This window comes from Hevea brasiliensis, chromosome 17 (genome assembly GCF_030052815.1).
Source record: "Hevea brasiliensis isolate MT/VB/25A 57/8 chromosome 17, ASM3005281v1, whole genome shotgun sequence".
Classification (NCBI taxonomy): domain Eukaryota; kingdom Viridiplantae; phylum Streptophyta; class Magnoliopsida; order Malpighiales; family Euphorbiaceae; genus Hevea; species Hevea brasiliensis.
The window spans coordinates 15,750,204-15,766,491 of NC_079509.1; the positions used below are offsets into that span (position 1 = coordinate 15,750,204).

The 16,288-nt window shown below is 31.5% G+C and overlaps 1 non-coding gene across 1 annotated transcript; it reads left to right on the plus strand.

Moving 5' to 3' along the window:
* Nucleotides 1-1,063: 1,063 nt before the first annotated feature.
* Nucleotides 1,064-1,170, plus strand: LOC131175723 (small nucleolar RNA R71). The gene has a single exon (XR_009145912.1). It is a non-coding gene; the product is annotated as a small nucleolar RNA R71 (small nucleolar RNA).
* Nucleotides 1,171-16,288: the final 15,118 nt, after the last annotated feature.

Here is a 16,288-nt window from a genome sequence, read left to right on the forward strand (position 1 = left end):
TAAAAACTTCCCAAATTGCTTATCAAGCTTGGCTTTTTGAAATCTTTGTGGAAAGGGAAGTTGTGGCTTGTAGGGCTCAGGAGGTATATACTTCTCTTCCTTCTCTTCAATTTTCTCTTTACATTTTTCTGCACTCTCTTGTTTTTCACTCTCATCAGTTTCTTTCTCATTTTCTCTCTTCTCACTGTTTTCACTCTTCTCATCATTTATAACTTTCCCACTTCTTAAAGTAATAGCTTGACACTGTTCTCTTGGGTTTTCTGGTTGACTTGGAAGTTTTCCAAAAGACTTGGCACCTGAGGAAGATGCTTGTTGTGCAATCTGATTTTCCAGCATTCTGTTATGTGTTTGCATCTGTTCTAGCCTTGCTTTCATCTCTCTCATCTCCTCATCATGCTTATTTTGGTTAGCAAGAATCTGTTGTAATAAAGCTTCTGTGGTGGAACTTTGTTCTTGCTGTTTTGGAGGAGGATTCATATTTTTCTGCTGAAAATTAGGCAATGGTTGCCTATTTTGCTGATATGGAACTCCTTGTTGCTGTTGTGGTTGAAAATTCTGATTTTGGACTTGATTTTGCTGATTTCCCCATGAAAAGTTGGGATGATTCCTCCAATTTGGATTGTAAGTTTGAGAATAAGAATTCCCCATATGTTTGTTTCCATAATTACCAACATATGCTGCTTGTTCTCCATAATCTACTCCACAGCTGGTAGTTTCCTCTGCATAAGCCACTTGTTGTGAACTTCCAGCTGATGATGATGAACTAACCAACATACTCAAATCTTCCATCTTCTTAGCCAAAACATTAGTAAGTGCATCAAACTTTGCATTAATCATATTGAATGGATCAAGATCATACATTCCAGCAGCTTGCCTTTTTTGAGTTGGAGCTGGTCCTCTTGAACTACTCCAAAGATGAGTATTCTTTGCAATTTTCTCCAATAGCTCATAAGCTTCATCTTCATGCTTCATAATAAATTCTCCTCCTGTTTGAGCATCAAAAATCCCTCTAATTGCAGGAGTGACATTTGTGTAAAAATTCTGGTTAATCATCCATTTTGGAATGGCATGATGTGGGCATAATCTCTCTAATTCCTTCCATCTCATCCATGACTCATATAGAGTTTCATCCTCTCTTAGTCTGAAAGCTGTCATTTGATTCCTCAATTCTTGAGTTTTTCCAGGTGGAAAATATTGTGCAAGAAATGCATCAGTGAGTTGCTCCCAATTTGTAATGGAGTTGTGAGGTAAAGAATCAAGCCAGTCCAATGCTCTATCTTTCAAAGAGAATGGAAATAGCTTCAATCTTGCTGCATCATCAGACACTCCAGGTTGTTTTTGCATGTCACAAATCATAGCAAACTTCTTCAGATGTGTGTGTGGATTTTCAGAAGGATGTCCTCCAAATTGAGAATTCTAAATCATTTGAAGAACCCCAAAATCCATCTTGTAACTATTTGCATCAATTCTTGGTCTTGCTATGCTCTCTCTCAAGTCATCAAAATGAGGAAAAGCATGATCCATCATACTTCCCCTATGCACATTAGCATTAACAACTTCTTCACCTTGGGCTGCATTTTCATTGTTTTGATCATTTCCAGCATTAACACCAATTCTCATTCTTTCATCAGCCATGTCTGCTTCAAATTCAGTTTCTCTCAAAGCTTCTTTCCTTTTTCTGGTTTCTTTCTTGTTGGCTTTACAAAATTTCTCAATTTCAGGATCAAACAATAAGGATGTGTCACTTGTGTTTCTAGCTCTTCTCATAAAAGATTAAAACTACCTGAAAAAGAACAAACAAACACAAAATGAAAAGATAACAAAATAAAACTAAAAACAACTAAAATAATCAAGAATTCAATCTTAAACAAACAACTCCCCGGCAACGGCGCCAAAAACTTGATGCGTCCCTACCGCAAGTGCACGGGTCGTACAAGTAGTATAGAAAAGATATCGTTCCCATGAGGAGTTGTGTTAATGATTGAATTTTTGATATAAAAAGTTGAGTAAATTGAAATATTTTTGAAATTAAAGTAATGAATTAATGGGTATTGAGAATGTGAAATCTATGTATACAAAATTAATAATCTATTCAACAATGTGTTAATTAAACTAAAACTGCATCAAATTGAAATAAGCAAGTTCAAATATGGCAATATTCAAAATGGCAAGTAATTAAATTCGATTAGAAATTAACAATGGTAAAAAGGCGATTCCGGAGTTCGGGATTTCATATCCGAGCTATTTTGAGATTTTAAATTGGTTATCCAATCTTGTGAAACTTATGGTTTTAAGGAGATTAATTCTTAAATCCTTCGAATACCCTTTCGAGTGAGACAAAGAGTGCCTTAATCAATCTAATCCTACTTTCGTGGACTTAGAATTAATTAAGACCCATTAAGTTCTTTAATTAATCTGTGAATCCTCTTAATCCTTAGCCTATTTCTAGGTCTAAGTTAATTAAGTCCGATTTCTTGATTATCTATCACAAGGCCTTCTCCTTTCGATGCTTCAACCATGGATTAAGAACATCACTTAATGGGATCCTACACTAAGCATGTCATTAAGCACACAAGAAATGAATAAAACTCATTAAGACCACAAAATATGGATTACCCAATCAAAATCCACAAAATATCTCAAATATTACAACCCTTACTCCAGAATCAAAGGTAAACTACTCACTATTCATAATGTTTACAAGAAAATCTGAGTTTATATGAAAATAAGCTTTAATCTAAGCTAAGAAATAAGAAATTAAACACTAGAAATGTAGAAAAAATGTAAGGAAAGAAAGAAATCTGCAAATCTTGGTTGAAAATGGTGTGGAAGGTGAAAGTGTCTCCTCAAATTCTGCCTCTCCTCTTCCTTTCCTTTTCTGCTCCTTTTTTTTTCTCTCCTCTAAAATGGGAAAATGAGACTATTTATAGTATTTTTCTGACATGGAGCCCTAAAATGGTATGTTCTAGGAGAAATTATCTGAGGAAATCTTCTGCCAGCTCATTAATGGACTCTTTATGGGACTGCATAAGTGGACTGCATAAGTCATGCAGTCCCTTATGCGATTTCATTGTTTGGGTCACTTATGCGAACGCATGACTTGGTGCATAGGTTATGCACAATTCCGTGAAAGTGCATAAGGAGGCGTGAATGTGCACAAGCTATGCGATCTCCTTATGCACATTTCGTGTTTAGAGCAGTGATTTTTCTCCTTATGCAGATCTGCATAGCTTATGCGGCAAGTTATGCACAGTTTGGTCAATGCATATTTCAGCTTGAAAACTTGTTTTTGACATCTTTGGCTGTAGAAGACACTCCTCAATGGCAAAATTCTCTTCGGTCCTTCAAAAACACCATTTTTCCTACAAAACAAAGTAAAAATCACAAATTAATGCAAAATTGACAACTATGAAAAACTAACTAATTAACTAATGAAATTAGCTAAAAATGACTAATAATCAAATAAAAATGGTTATAAAATTAGACCTAAATGACTATGCAAAATGTATGCATCAGTATTTGCTGGTGCATATTGCTGGATTCATTGCCCTTTTTGTTAACTTTAAGAGAAAATTTTTCCAAACCTTGTCATCTTGGTTTAACAAAGAAAATTATTTGAATGTGGATGTGTGAATTTGTGTTTTGAAAAATTATTTTTAATGAGATTTGATGAACATAACAAGTTGAACAATTAGAATTCATGTTATGAAGGTTTAATCATTTGAAATCTAATTTGTTTCAATTTTTTTAGGTGCTATGAAATTTGGTCAAATTGGGCAGCAGATTACACAACCTGCGACATAACCAGGTTTGCTTGTGTCGTCGCTTGTGTCCGCTGGACACACTTTTGGGCAGATTGTTGCACAACCTGCGATATAACCGGGGTTGCTTGTGTCGTTGCTTGTGTTCGTTGGGCACACTTTTGGGCAGATTGTTGCACAACTTGCAACACAACCCCCCTATCCTTATGTTCTAACTTGTGTCGCCTGTTTGTTTGCAAGATAAGAACTCACTTCACCAGAATGGGCCCGCAACCACCCCATGCTAAAAAAAAAAAAAGCCCACTAACCCATAAAAAAAATAAAAAAAATAAAAAAAAAAAAACATTTCATGTCTTTATTTTAGTTGCTTAATTCATTAGTGTTTTTAACTTGTTTAGTTAATATTCTACTTGTGTTGTTTTTCCTTTACTTGAACCATTTACTTAGTTTTTTTTTAGTTCCTCATAAAATACATTTTTCTTTTATATCTTTAGTACATTGCTCACTTACTTTGATTTGCTATTTCGGATTTACACTTGATGGCTATATTTTTTAGCTTAACTTTCCTATTTCAACTTTTTGAGTTTAATTGATTTAATGGATTCCATTGCACTGTTTCTTTTGCAATGAGTGTAGCAGCTGTCCAAATTTTACTTAATTAAATTGGCTGCACTTCAATGAGGTAACAATTCTCATCTAAGCTTGTGTCACTTTCAACACAAGTTGTGCTATCGCTTATGCAACAGGATAATAATTCTTTATGCACATATGAGCCACCCATTTTTTGCACATATAGCCAAATTATCCCATTTCTTGCACTCTTTTAACATTGAGGACAATGTTCATTCTGAGTATGGGGGAGAGGGTAAATTTTTTGCAAAAATTATTTTTCCTTTTTCACTTGCATATAGTGACATACTCATTCATCACTTCATACTTGTACATATTCACATACATACACTTGCATATAGCTTCATATACTTAGTTATGCATACTTAGTTACATATAGGTTGACTATACATTTACACTCATGCATTTCATTTTTTTTAAAATTTTTGCATTTTTAAACCAGTCTTTGAATTCCATAAGCCACTTATTCAAGCAATCCAACTTGCCTTTAGATGGTTAGTGGAATGAAAGTTCCAGCTGGGTACAAAGTCTTAAGCATTATTCTTTCTCTTACTTAATAGCTGAAAATTAATACATTCATCTAGGTATGCAGATTCTGATTAGTTATTTTGAGTTTTGAGTGTCTGAATAAGCCTTTAAGGAAGAAAATGGTCCTTGTCGTCTCACCATTCCTAGAACAAGCATCTTAGATCTTTCAAAGTGAAATTTTTAACTTGCATTTGATAAGAATATGATTTAGGCATTCCTTCATATTTTAAACCTCACATTTAGCCTTAACCTACCTTAATTTCATTTCAACCCTTGCAAACCCCCTTGAACCATAATTCCCTAATTTCTTTGGAACCCAAATCATTTACCTAGCCATTAAACCTAAACACTACCACCTATTATGAGAATAATATTTTAGCAATTAAGTGCATAAAAAAAATAAAATAAAATAAAATAAAATAAATAATGATAAAAAAAAAAACTTGGAGGATTGAAACATCTTGAAAAGTGCTAGAGTAATTGTGAAAAGTTGATATAAAAAATGGTCACCAAAATATCCCAAAGGTAATTTTGGGTGTGATGTGAAATAGGGACGCATACAAAATAAAAAAAATAAAAATAGTCCCTTTATTGTGATAGCACTTGAGATTCATTGTGAATTTCTTTCCTCTTGATAAAAAAAAAAAAAAAAAAAAAAAAAAAAAAAAAAGATGCACTTTGAGTTTTATGATTAATATTATTCTCATATTTTGTTTACCTTATTTCCTTTCTTTGTTAACACAATTTTACCCTATTTGACCCCATTACAACCCTTAAAAAGACCTAATGATTCTTTGAAAAATGCTTGTTACATTAGTAGAGTTAGATCTTTTATGCTTGCATATGGGTTTGGCAATATAATCTTTTATACATTACTCACCATCTATTTGAGACACATTGGCTATCTATTTCATTTAGGTTTGTTTTGGCACAATTGACTCTTGTAGCTGGTTGGTATTTGTTGCTTGGGTTGATTGGTTAATTCTTGTAGCTATTTTGTAATTGTTGAGAGTGATTGCTTCATTCCTTGTGCTTCGCTGGTGGGAACTTGGAATGTTGGTGGCTAGGGGTAAGTTGGTGGTTTGGATTAGTGATTTTTGAGTTTTCAAAGACTGATTCTATCCCCTTCCAAATGAGTTTTAATGAAATTTTGCTTGGGGACAAGCAAGAGTTTGAGTATGGGGGAATTTGATGCATGCATTTTATATCATCATTTAGGTGTAATTTTTGCACATAATTTACCCTTGTTCATAGCTATTATTATAGATATTAGTATATATTTAGTCAATTTTACAATTTTCACACTTCTTAGTTTAATTTTTGGAATTTATTTGTTTTGTAGGTTAAATTTGGAGAAATTTGATGTATTTTGATCAGAGTAGCCATTTGGAGGAGATTAGAGTTGAATTGCAAAAATTTTTGAAGTTAAGTAAAAATGGCCGAGAGCGACACAACCTTCAGCACAACCGAGTTAGCTTATGTCGCAAGTTGTGTCGATCGTCAGATATTCAGGCCGAGAGCTACACAACCCACGACACAACCCGCGACATAACCGATCCAGCTTATGTTATTTTTACTGGAAATGGTTGACGTGGCATTTCCGTTACTCTGGCTTTTTACCTCACTTTCTCTGGAACCTTCCCCCTTTTACCCATTATAGGGTAGTCCCCTCACCTATATAAAGTCCCCTTTATCATTTTCTTTCCATAAGAGAGCAAGGGAGGCATTTTTTGCAAGAAAAGAAAGAGAGAAAGAGGGAGCACGGGTTCCATTTCTGCAGCAGCAGCAGGAGCTCGTTTTCTGCACTTCTCTGCAGCAGATTCTGCTGCATATTTCTGGGTTTTTCTATTCCTTAACTTAGATTTTCATTATTTCTTCATTTATACATTTGGGTTTGTCTTTAAACAATGATTTGTGAGTAGTTGATTGAGATTCTAGAGATGGGTTTGTAAATATTGTTTTGGATTGTGGTTTTGAACTGATTTAGCCATTTAAATGAAGATTGTTACATTTTGATTTATTGCTTGTGAGCTTGTTGCCTTGCTTGATGAATGGGCCCTCATTAAGTTAAGCTTTAATCCTTAATAGATGGACTGAAAAGTGAATATTAGGGATAGATAATCTTGCAATAAACTTTGTTTTCTTGGTGTTAGAGATAAGCTAGGAGAATTAAGGGGACTTTCCAAAATCAATTAGAGCATTAATTGGGTTTTTGTTAGGTTTGAAATACCGTGAAAACAGGGTTTGATTTAATGAAAACCAACTTTGAAATGCTTGAAAAAGGTTTCAAAGAACTAAGAATTGATTTCCCTCAAAATTGCAATTCTCATGTGTTTGGCTAAATTAGGGATAAACCACATGCAAACAATATGGAAAATCCAATCTCTAGAATCACTTTAATTTTTATTGAATTTAGATTTAATTCCTCTCAAATTTTATAAATAGAAATTTCAAATTAATTTTTGGTAATCTAGTTTAATTAATTTAGGTTAATTGTTTGACTTAGTTTTAATTCCTCAAATACCAATTTTAATTCCAAATTTCATTTTACATCTTTAATTTTTTGTCATTCTAATTAGCTTATACTTTTATTTCCAATTTAAGCACAATTCCCTGTGGGATCGATATCATTTTTTTAAAACTATACTACTGTGACCCGTGCACTTGCGGACACACCGTATCAGAATTTGACAAAGTTGTCAACATGAAAGTTGTTCCTTATTGTGTCTAGTTACATTTCTTTTTTTGAATCACTCCATTTGGAGTTTTTTAGCTCAAGTTATGGCCTAAATACCATGACTGGCCGGATTGCCAACTTCCCAGATTTTTTGGACTGACCAAATCTATAGTGTTTTTTGCAGTGACTACAGGTCATCTTTTGAACATGTTATGGTCAAAATTTGGGTTAGGTTTCTGAAAGTTGTAGGTCTATGTCTCAGCTATTTTTTGGTAAAATTTCAGGTCAATTGGACCTTTCTACACAGAGTTATGACCAAATGAATAACTATTCATTTGATTATTTTGCCTAGGCAGAATGCAGGTCACTCAGATTAGGACAATCTTTAGGTCAACTTGATTTGATTTTCTGGGCATGGTTTCTTCACCAAAGTTGTGCCATTATGTGTCTAGTTTCATGTCCAATTGGTTTTGTACCAATTGAACCTCTACAACTCCAGTTATTACTGTCCAAACCTGTTGGACTCATACCCAGTCATATAGGTCACCAAGGGCAGCCACACTAACTTCAATTCCCACTAAACCAACCACTTCATTTCTTATTAATACATAACCAAATGGTCACTAATCGACCATTAAAACCTACTTTCATCATTACATAATCAAAGTCTCAATTCCATCCCAAACCCTAACTCAACTATCTAAAAGTATGCATTTAACTTGCATTTCATTATTCCACTCAAAAGACTAATACTAAGGGCAACCATACTACGATTTTAGTTCCATGAAATCCTCAAAACCTTACCACATCCAAGGCTATCGAAAATGTGGGATGGGCATACACATGATATTTATTAAATTTCTTTGTAAATTTACACTCAATCATACTCCTTCAACATGAATTGAAAGAGAAAAGGCAAGTTAAGTCACTAACCTCTAATGGAGCTAATCCCAAGCTTGTAAAAGTTCCTCCTTCCTACTTCTTTTTGTTATCTTTAGCTTTTCCAAGGTGTAGTGAATTTTTTTTGTGAAGACAAGTATAGCTTTTATGGTGAAAAGCTTGAAATACTCAAGTTTGAAAGAAAAAAAAAATGGTGGAATGCTTAGGAAGAGATTTTCGGCTGCAATGGAAGGAAGAGGAAGATGAAGTGATTTTTTTTGTCTTCCTTATCCCTTATAAAATGTTTACTCAATTTTGATTGGTGGAAGAATAATAATAACATCATAATGATGTCATAAGTCCAATTTCTCTCATTTTTCATCCTTTTCTTGTCTATTTAATTTTAATTCAATTTTTAGCAATATTTATTTACATATTGTGTCATAATAATTATTTACTTAACTGGACTAGTTGGCCAAAAATCACCTCTGAAGGCAAATGACCAAAATGCCCTCCGTTTGGCTTAACTAACTAAAATTGTCTATACCAATTGAAAAATTTTTCTAAGCATTTTCTTGGCATTCTAATGCCATAGGAACCTCAATGACCCTTCTCTGGAGTCCCAAAAATTATTTTATGAATTTTCCCTCAGGTCTAGGGCTCCTAGTTGCGAGAACCGCAACTTCCCACTAGGTTACCCATCGCTAGGGCACCGGCTCATTTATCTTGGTTGTATTTTATTTCTAAAATTTTTTCTAAATTTTTCTTATTAATATTTGAGTTAATTATGGTTCTTCACTTTAGTTTAAATAATTTTCCGGACGTTCTAGCTGTCCAAACCGACAATGGTTACCGGAATAGTAGAATGTATAGAGTTGCTACAGGGAGGGTGTTACATTATTAATACTATAAATAAATTAAATATTAAAATTAAAATTATTATTACATTACGCTACTTATATTTTTATTTTATAATTAAATATAGAAACTTAACAATAATTACATTATATTACATTATAATTTTAATTGCATTACATAATTGATCACATTATATCACCTTTTACTAAATGTAATCCTAATTCTGATGACCGGTAATCTTTTTCTACACATTGTAAGCCGAGGGAGTGAGCTAAAAGCTCAATGAAGGAAAATTTTATTTTCTTGATTAATATTGCATTAATTATCTTTCATGCATATACATGTTCTGAATAAAAATTCTATATTCAAATATCATGCTAACCCGGATTCATTGACTCGGTTTGCCAAAGGATTAATTAATTTAAGTTTAATATATAGGCTACACTATTTAAATTAATAATGCCTCAAATTAAATTATTTCTAATTAAGATTTTATTTTTCTCCCAAAATATAACACTCATTTGAATTCTCTTGTAATTATTATTACTTGTCAGGTATGTAGGACTGGCTTATCTATATGTGCATTATTTTTAATTACAGCATCATTTCATATTCTTAAGAAATTTAAAAAAAAAAAAAGAAAATATATAGATTTTATGCCCAAATTAGAAATTCTGTCCTAATTTGCTGTCTTAAGTCAAACAATAATGATATGGTTGTATTTTAACTAATTAACAAGCAATCATGATAAGAAAAATAACTATTTTTGGCTCAGGTATTCTTTAGTAAAAATCAAACATCACTGTGTGAGAATTTAATTAAATTTTTTTTTAGCAAATGTTTTATTTCAAGTTAGGCCATTGAATGTCCGCCATCAGAAATACTGATAGTGTATATATATATATTTTTTTTTTCAAATATATCGAAAATTAACGCAAAGAAAATGAAAAAGAAAAATTGTGCAGGATATCCATATTTAATAGTAGATCATTACATTAGCACATTAATTTCAACTTCTCCTCTGGGTCTCCAAATTCCAAACCAACTAGTGTGGCTCCTCAGCGCTTCCCTGTTCCTCCTGGTGGTGATTTATTTCGACGCGGATCTGTGACTGCGAGACTTTGAAGTGAATGACCATGTATTGGTGGCCGACGATCTAAAATAGCCAACACGAGGAAGATGATGAGGAGAGCAATGAAAACCTTCTTACTCTTAGCCATGTTAATTTGAGTAAGGAAATGCACAGAATTAGGGCATTATATATTTTACGACAGACCAAAATTTTGAATGGGAAACAACTTGTTCAGAGTTGCTGCTTACTTGCTCTTAGTTTCCAAGATGACCAAATTTTTCCATGAAATCCTGGAAGATCTGAGAAATTATTCAAAGCTGTTGATTTCTTGCCATTAATTTCCACGACTAAGTTGGTCGACCACTGTACATTTTGTTTAACAAGTTTAGTATGATGAAAGTTTTTTGTAGATTTTTCTCGGCAGCCAAGCATATACTATGGCCCACATGGAAGCTTTCAAAAAGTTCGTCCGTCGCCCTTGGCTGTAAATATTGGTTTCGTCTCTCATAATGTTCGACTATTTTAAGAGACTGTAAGAACTTTTTAAATTATATTGATTATAAAATATTAAAAATTAATTAAAAATTAGATTTAGTATGTTCTAATTATAAAAATTTTAAAATAATAAAATAATTTTTTTTTCAAATTATTTTTTTCAACAATATTTAAAATTGTGCTTTTTTTTTTAAAAAAAAAAAAGTGCTTTTGTAGCCTGAAACCTCAACTCTAAACAAGGTCTAAAGCAATGTGAATGCTTGAAAAATCACAATATAGTCTAGTTAATACGATATTTAATATTTTATTATTTATTTTATTGATAAATTTCACTTAATTAGTTTTAACTTTCCTCTATCCACTTAAATTTATAATGTAAAATTTCATAATTTGTTAGCTTTATATTGTTTTGCAAAAATAATAACTTAAATACTTTAAATTTCTTAAAACATTTTTTCTCACTCGAAAAATTCTTGTCACGACTCGTTACCAAGCCACGATCAGCACTAAGATTTGAATAAATTTAACACCATTAAAATTCATAATAAACGTCTTTTCGCATTCATTATATAGATAATTTTTTTCTAATTTGTCTTAAAAATTACAATCAGTAATTAATTATATACAGTCCTAAAATTGTATTTTCTTGATTAATATTACATTAATGATCTTTCATGCATGATAATCAAACATTCATTTGCCATAGAAAGACAAATAAGAAAAATCGTCAAGTGTATATACAGAAATACATTGTCCAAGAACAATATCTAAAACTGAAATTAAAATGAGGACAACAATGACAACAATTATTGATTTTTCTTTTGCATAATTTTTCATTTTATTGTTGATCCCAAAATATTATAAATTCACTGCTTCGATTTTAATGTAATTATAATTCTATATTCAAGTGCCATGCTAAGCCGGATTCAGGTTTGTAGAACTGGCATATTTATAACTACATTATTTTTAATTACAGCATCACTTCATATTCATAAGAAATTAAAAAAAAAAAAAAAAAAAGGAAAATATATAGATTTTATGCCCAAATTAGAAATTCTGTCCCAATTTGCTGTCTTAAGTCAAACAATAATGATATGGTTGTATTTTAACTAATTAACAAGCAATCATGACAAGAAAAATAACTATTTTTGGCTCAGGTATTCTTTATTTAAGGAGTTTAACCATTAAGATTGTTAACAACACCTGAAACAAGGCGTAGTCTCTCTTGATTTGCGATAGAATTACCATTATCACCATTATTATCACCTTTGAGATACCATGATTATCTCCACAAGTAATAACATAAAATGTATTTTATACATTATGCTTCTCTTATCTTCGTCTGCAGTGTTGAGGGCTGAGGTTTCTCTATGGAAACAGTTCCTTGATTTATTAATCCCTATAGTAGAAATAAGGCTCACGAATAATGCAACCCATGATGTGTCTTTTATGTGTGGTACTCAAAATTATGACGATGGGCTTCACGTATTGAAGACAGGGCAAGAAATATCATGGAAACTATATGATTTTATGTTTCCACTAGCTTGGTGTTATGTTCATCTAAACCACACTAATCATGGAGTGTTTTGGGCATATCAAGTGAGAATGCAATGCTTGCAATGTAATTGGACAATTCAAGATGATGGTGTATTTCTTCTACAAGAAAATGGATTGCCCCCAGAAAACCATGTTTTGCATCTTGAAGGAGAATATTTTTAAATTTTAAACCCATTGATTATTTGTCTTTACTTATGTTATAGCTAGCTAGGCATTTAGTTTGCAATAGTTCTTCATTATTAATTCTAGTTATTTTGATTATTGATTGAGTATTATATTTATTACCACATTTTGTTTATGGAGGATTATAATTGTTTTGTTGAAAAGATTTTGAATAGTGCAATGGGCAATGAGATATTACTGGAAGCTTCTCCATTTAGTTAATTAACGTCAAATTTCATTTTTTGAAAAAAAAATTCACATAAAATATTAATTTGTAGAAAATTAGTGTAATATTCCCAATCCTTATCATCGTACTTATTCAGACTTATTTTCACATTCCACAACTTAATAATTCAGGGTTTCAGATCACTACTGCACACTTTCTCCTGTAATGGCCCACATAACAAAATAATGGAAGTTTCAAGCGAGTTTACTCTATTTACCAACCAGCTCACTTATTGATATTAGTTTTAACTCAATAATATTAAAATTTTATTTTAACATTTAAAATTTGAAATTTTAATTAATAAAAAAATATTATTAATTAATAATTAATAAGAATATTAATTTTAATTAATGACAAATATAAAAAAAAATGAGTTAGTGAATGAGTTGAGTTGTTTAACTCAGCAACTCAATTGAGTAGCACATGGATCAGTTGGGGGAGAGCTATAGAGTGTCATGATTAGTAGGCCTGTACATGAAAAAAAAAAAAAAAAAAAAAAAGGAGGAATGATGAAGGTGGAAAGGGCATGATGTTTATTCAGTTAATTGAAGAAAAGAAATGAATCAAGAATTATAACAGGAGAATCCAAGGCAACCACAGAAGGACCAATGTCACCAATAAGATATGAAACATTGCATGGACGAAAGATTGAATTTGGAAATATTCCAAAACAATATGTGAAAGCTTTTACCTGTTCTGAATACTCTACGCCGTTTGCACCATATTACCTTGCTATAGCCTCTATTAATTTTCTCTTTAATACTAATATCTAAAGGATATAAAAACTTCAATGGCTGTGTCGCATTCTCACCGGCGATCCTTAATATTAATTTAATAGCAGTAGGACATTGCATTAGGCATTATTTAAACTTGTCTGGGTGTCCAAACCAACAAGTACGGTTCATCAGCGCTTCCCTGGTCCTCCCGGTGGTGATATACTTTGACATGGAGCTCCGCGGCGAGGACGCGTACAATGTGTAGGTGAATAATCATATTGTATTGGTGGCCGACGATCTAAAATAGCCAATATGACGAAGATGATAAGGATAGCAATGAAAACCTTACTCTTGGCCATCTTAATTGAAGTAAGGAAATGCATATAATTAACAAGAGCTTGGGCCTTGGAAGAGGAACTCAACTGCCTGTCCCTCTATAGAGGCTCCGCTCGTATCCTAATCGTAAAAATTGTCAAAATTTTCGACAGGAAGTTTCTTATCATCTTACTTATTCAGACTTGCTTTTCATATTCCACAACTAATAATTCAAAGTTTCAGACAACTATGGCACACTTTTCATGTCCTGGACTGATATAATTCTCATAATGGAATCATGGAAGCTTCGAGGGACTTTACTCTTACCAACCAGCGTAATTATTAATATTTGTTTGAACCATATGACTTAAGGCAATGCGGGTGCTAGGCAAATCACAGTATATGTAGTCTGGTCAGTGCCAGATTTTGTGCTTTATTACCCAATTTGGTTGATAAATTTCACTCAATAAAATTTTAACTTTTATTGTAATATCATCTATTGACTTACAATCAGTCCTAGAATTTGACTAAATTTAAGAGTATTAAAATTCATAATATACCTCTTTTTGTATTTATACACATGATACATATCACAATTTTTTAAAAATTTCTCTTAAAAAAATTAAGATCAATAATTATTTACAATCCTCATATACGTAACATAATATAAATAATTTATATACAAATAATTTTTGTTTAAATTCGGTTTATTATGAATTTAAATATAAATATGTTAGATCGATATATTTAATAAGTAGGTTTCACTATATATCTTGTATATTAGATCCATAATAAACCTGAGTGCAGAAAAAAAATCCTGCATATACTTTCATATTTACTTTAAGTGATTATAAATAATACCTGCATCTTTTTTGTACTTTTTTTCTTAAGACCACTAAAGACCAAGTAATTTAGAGCTTTTCTACCTCTAAAACCTTTAGACTATGTTTAGTATAATTTAATTAAAATTATAATGTAATCGTGACAATATTCCATATTTAATTACATTATTCGGTAACATATAAAAATTTAATATAATAAAATGACAATTGCATAATGTAATTAATTATGCCTCAAGTAATGTAATGATTATTACATACAAAATAGATGTAATCAAAATTATTTATTTTGATATTTTTTATTTATTATCATCAATGTTACCATCACTACTACTTAACCATTACTGCTACTATCACTGTTATCCCACACCGTCGTTGTTATCACCACTACTACTACTACTCTCATCATCATTGTTATCACTATCACCACCACTCTGTTACATTATCATTATCACCACCACCATCACTTGACTACCACTATCACCACTTAGCCATTGCTATCTCTACCACCACCACCACTTGGCCATTACCACCAGTACTACTAGACCTTGCCAGCACTACCACCTAACTATCGATATCGCTACCACTACCACCACTCAACTATTACTACTATTCGATTATCAGTCACTGTAACCATTGCCAGTCTGTCACTTATTATTAATGTTATAAATAAATTAAATATTAAAATTAAAATTATTATTATATTATACTATTTATATTTTATTTTATAACTAAATATAGGAATAATATAATAATTGTATTGTATTTTATTATAACTTTGATTGCATTTCATAATTAATTATATTGCATTATATTACTTTTTACCAAATGTAACCTTAATTCTAATGATCGGTAATCTTTTTTTACACATTGTAAGCTGAGGGAGTGAGCTAAAAGCTCAATGAAAGAAAATTTTATTTTCATTAATTATCTTTCATGCATATACATGTTCTGAATAAAAATTCTGTATTCAAATATCATTCTAACCCGGATTCATTGACTCGGTTTGCCAAAGGATTAAATAATTTAAGTGTAATATATAGGCTTAACTATTTAAATTAATAATGCCGCAAATTAAATTATTTGTAATTAAGATTTTATTTTTTTCCCAAAATATAACAGTCTTTTGAATTCTTTTGTAATTATTATTACTTGTCAGGTATGTAGAACTGGCATATCTATATCTACATTGTTTTTAATTACAGCACATTTCACATTGTTAAGAAATAAAAAAAAAAAAGGTTAAAATATATAGATTTTATGCCCAAATTAGAAATTATGTCCTAATTTGCTGTCTTAAGTCAAACAATAATGAAGTGGTTGTATTTTAACTAATTAACAAGCAATCATGACAAGAAAGGTAACTATTTTTTGCTAGGGTATTCTTTATTTAAGGATTCTAACCATTAAGATTGTTAACAACACCTGAAACAGGGCAAAGTCTCTCTTGATTTGCAATAGAATTACCATTATCACCATTATTATCACCTTTGAGATACCATGATTATCTCCACAAGTAATAACGTAAAATGCATTTTATGCATTATGCTTCTCTTATCTTCGTCTGCGGTGT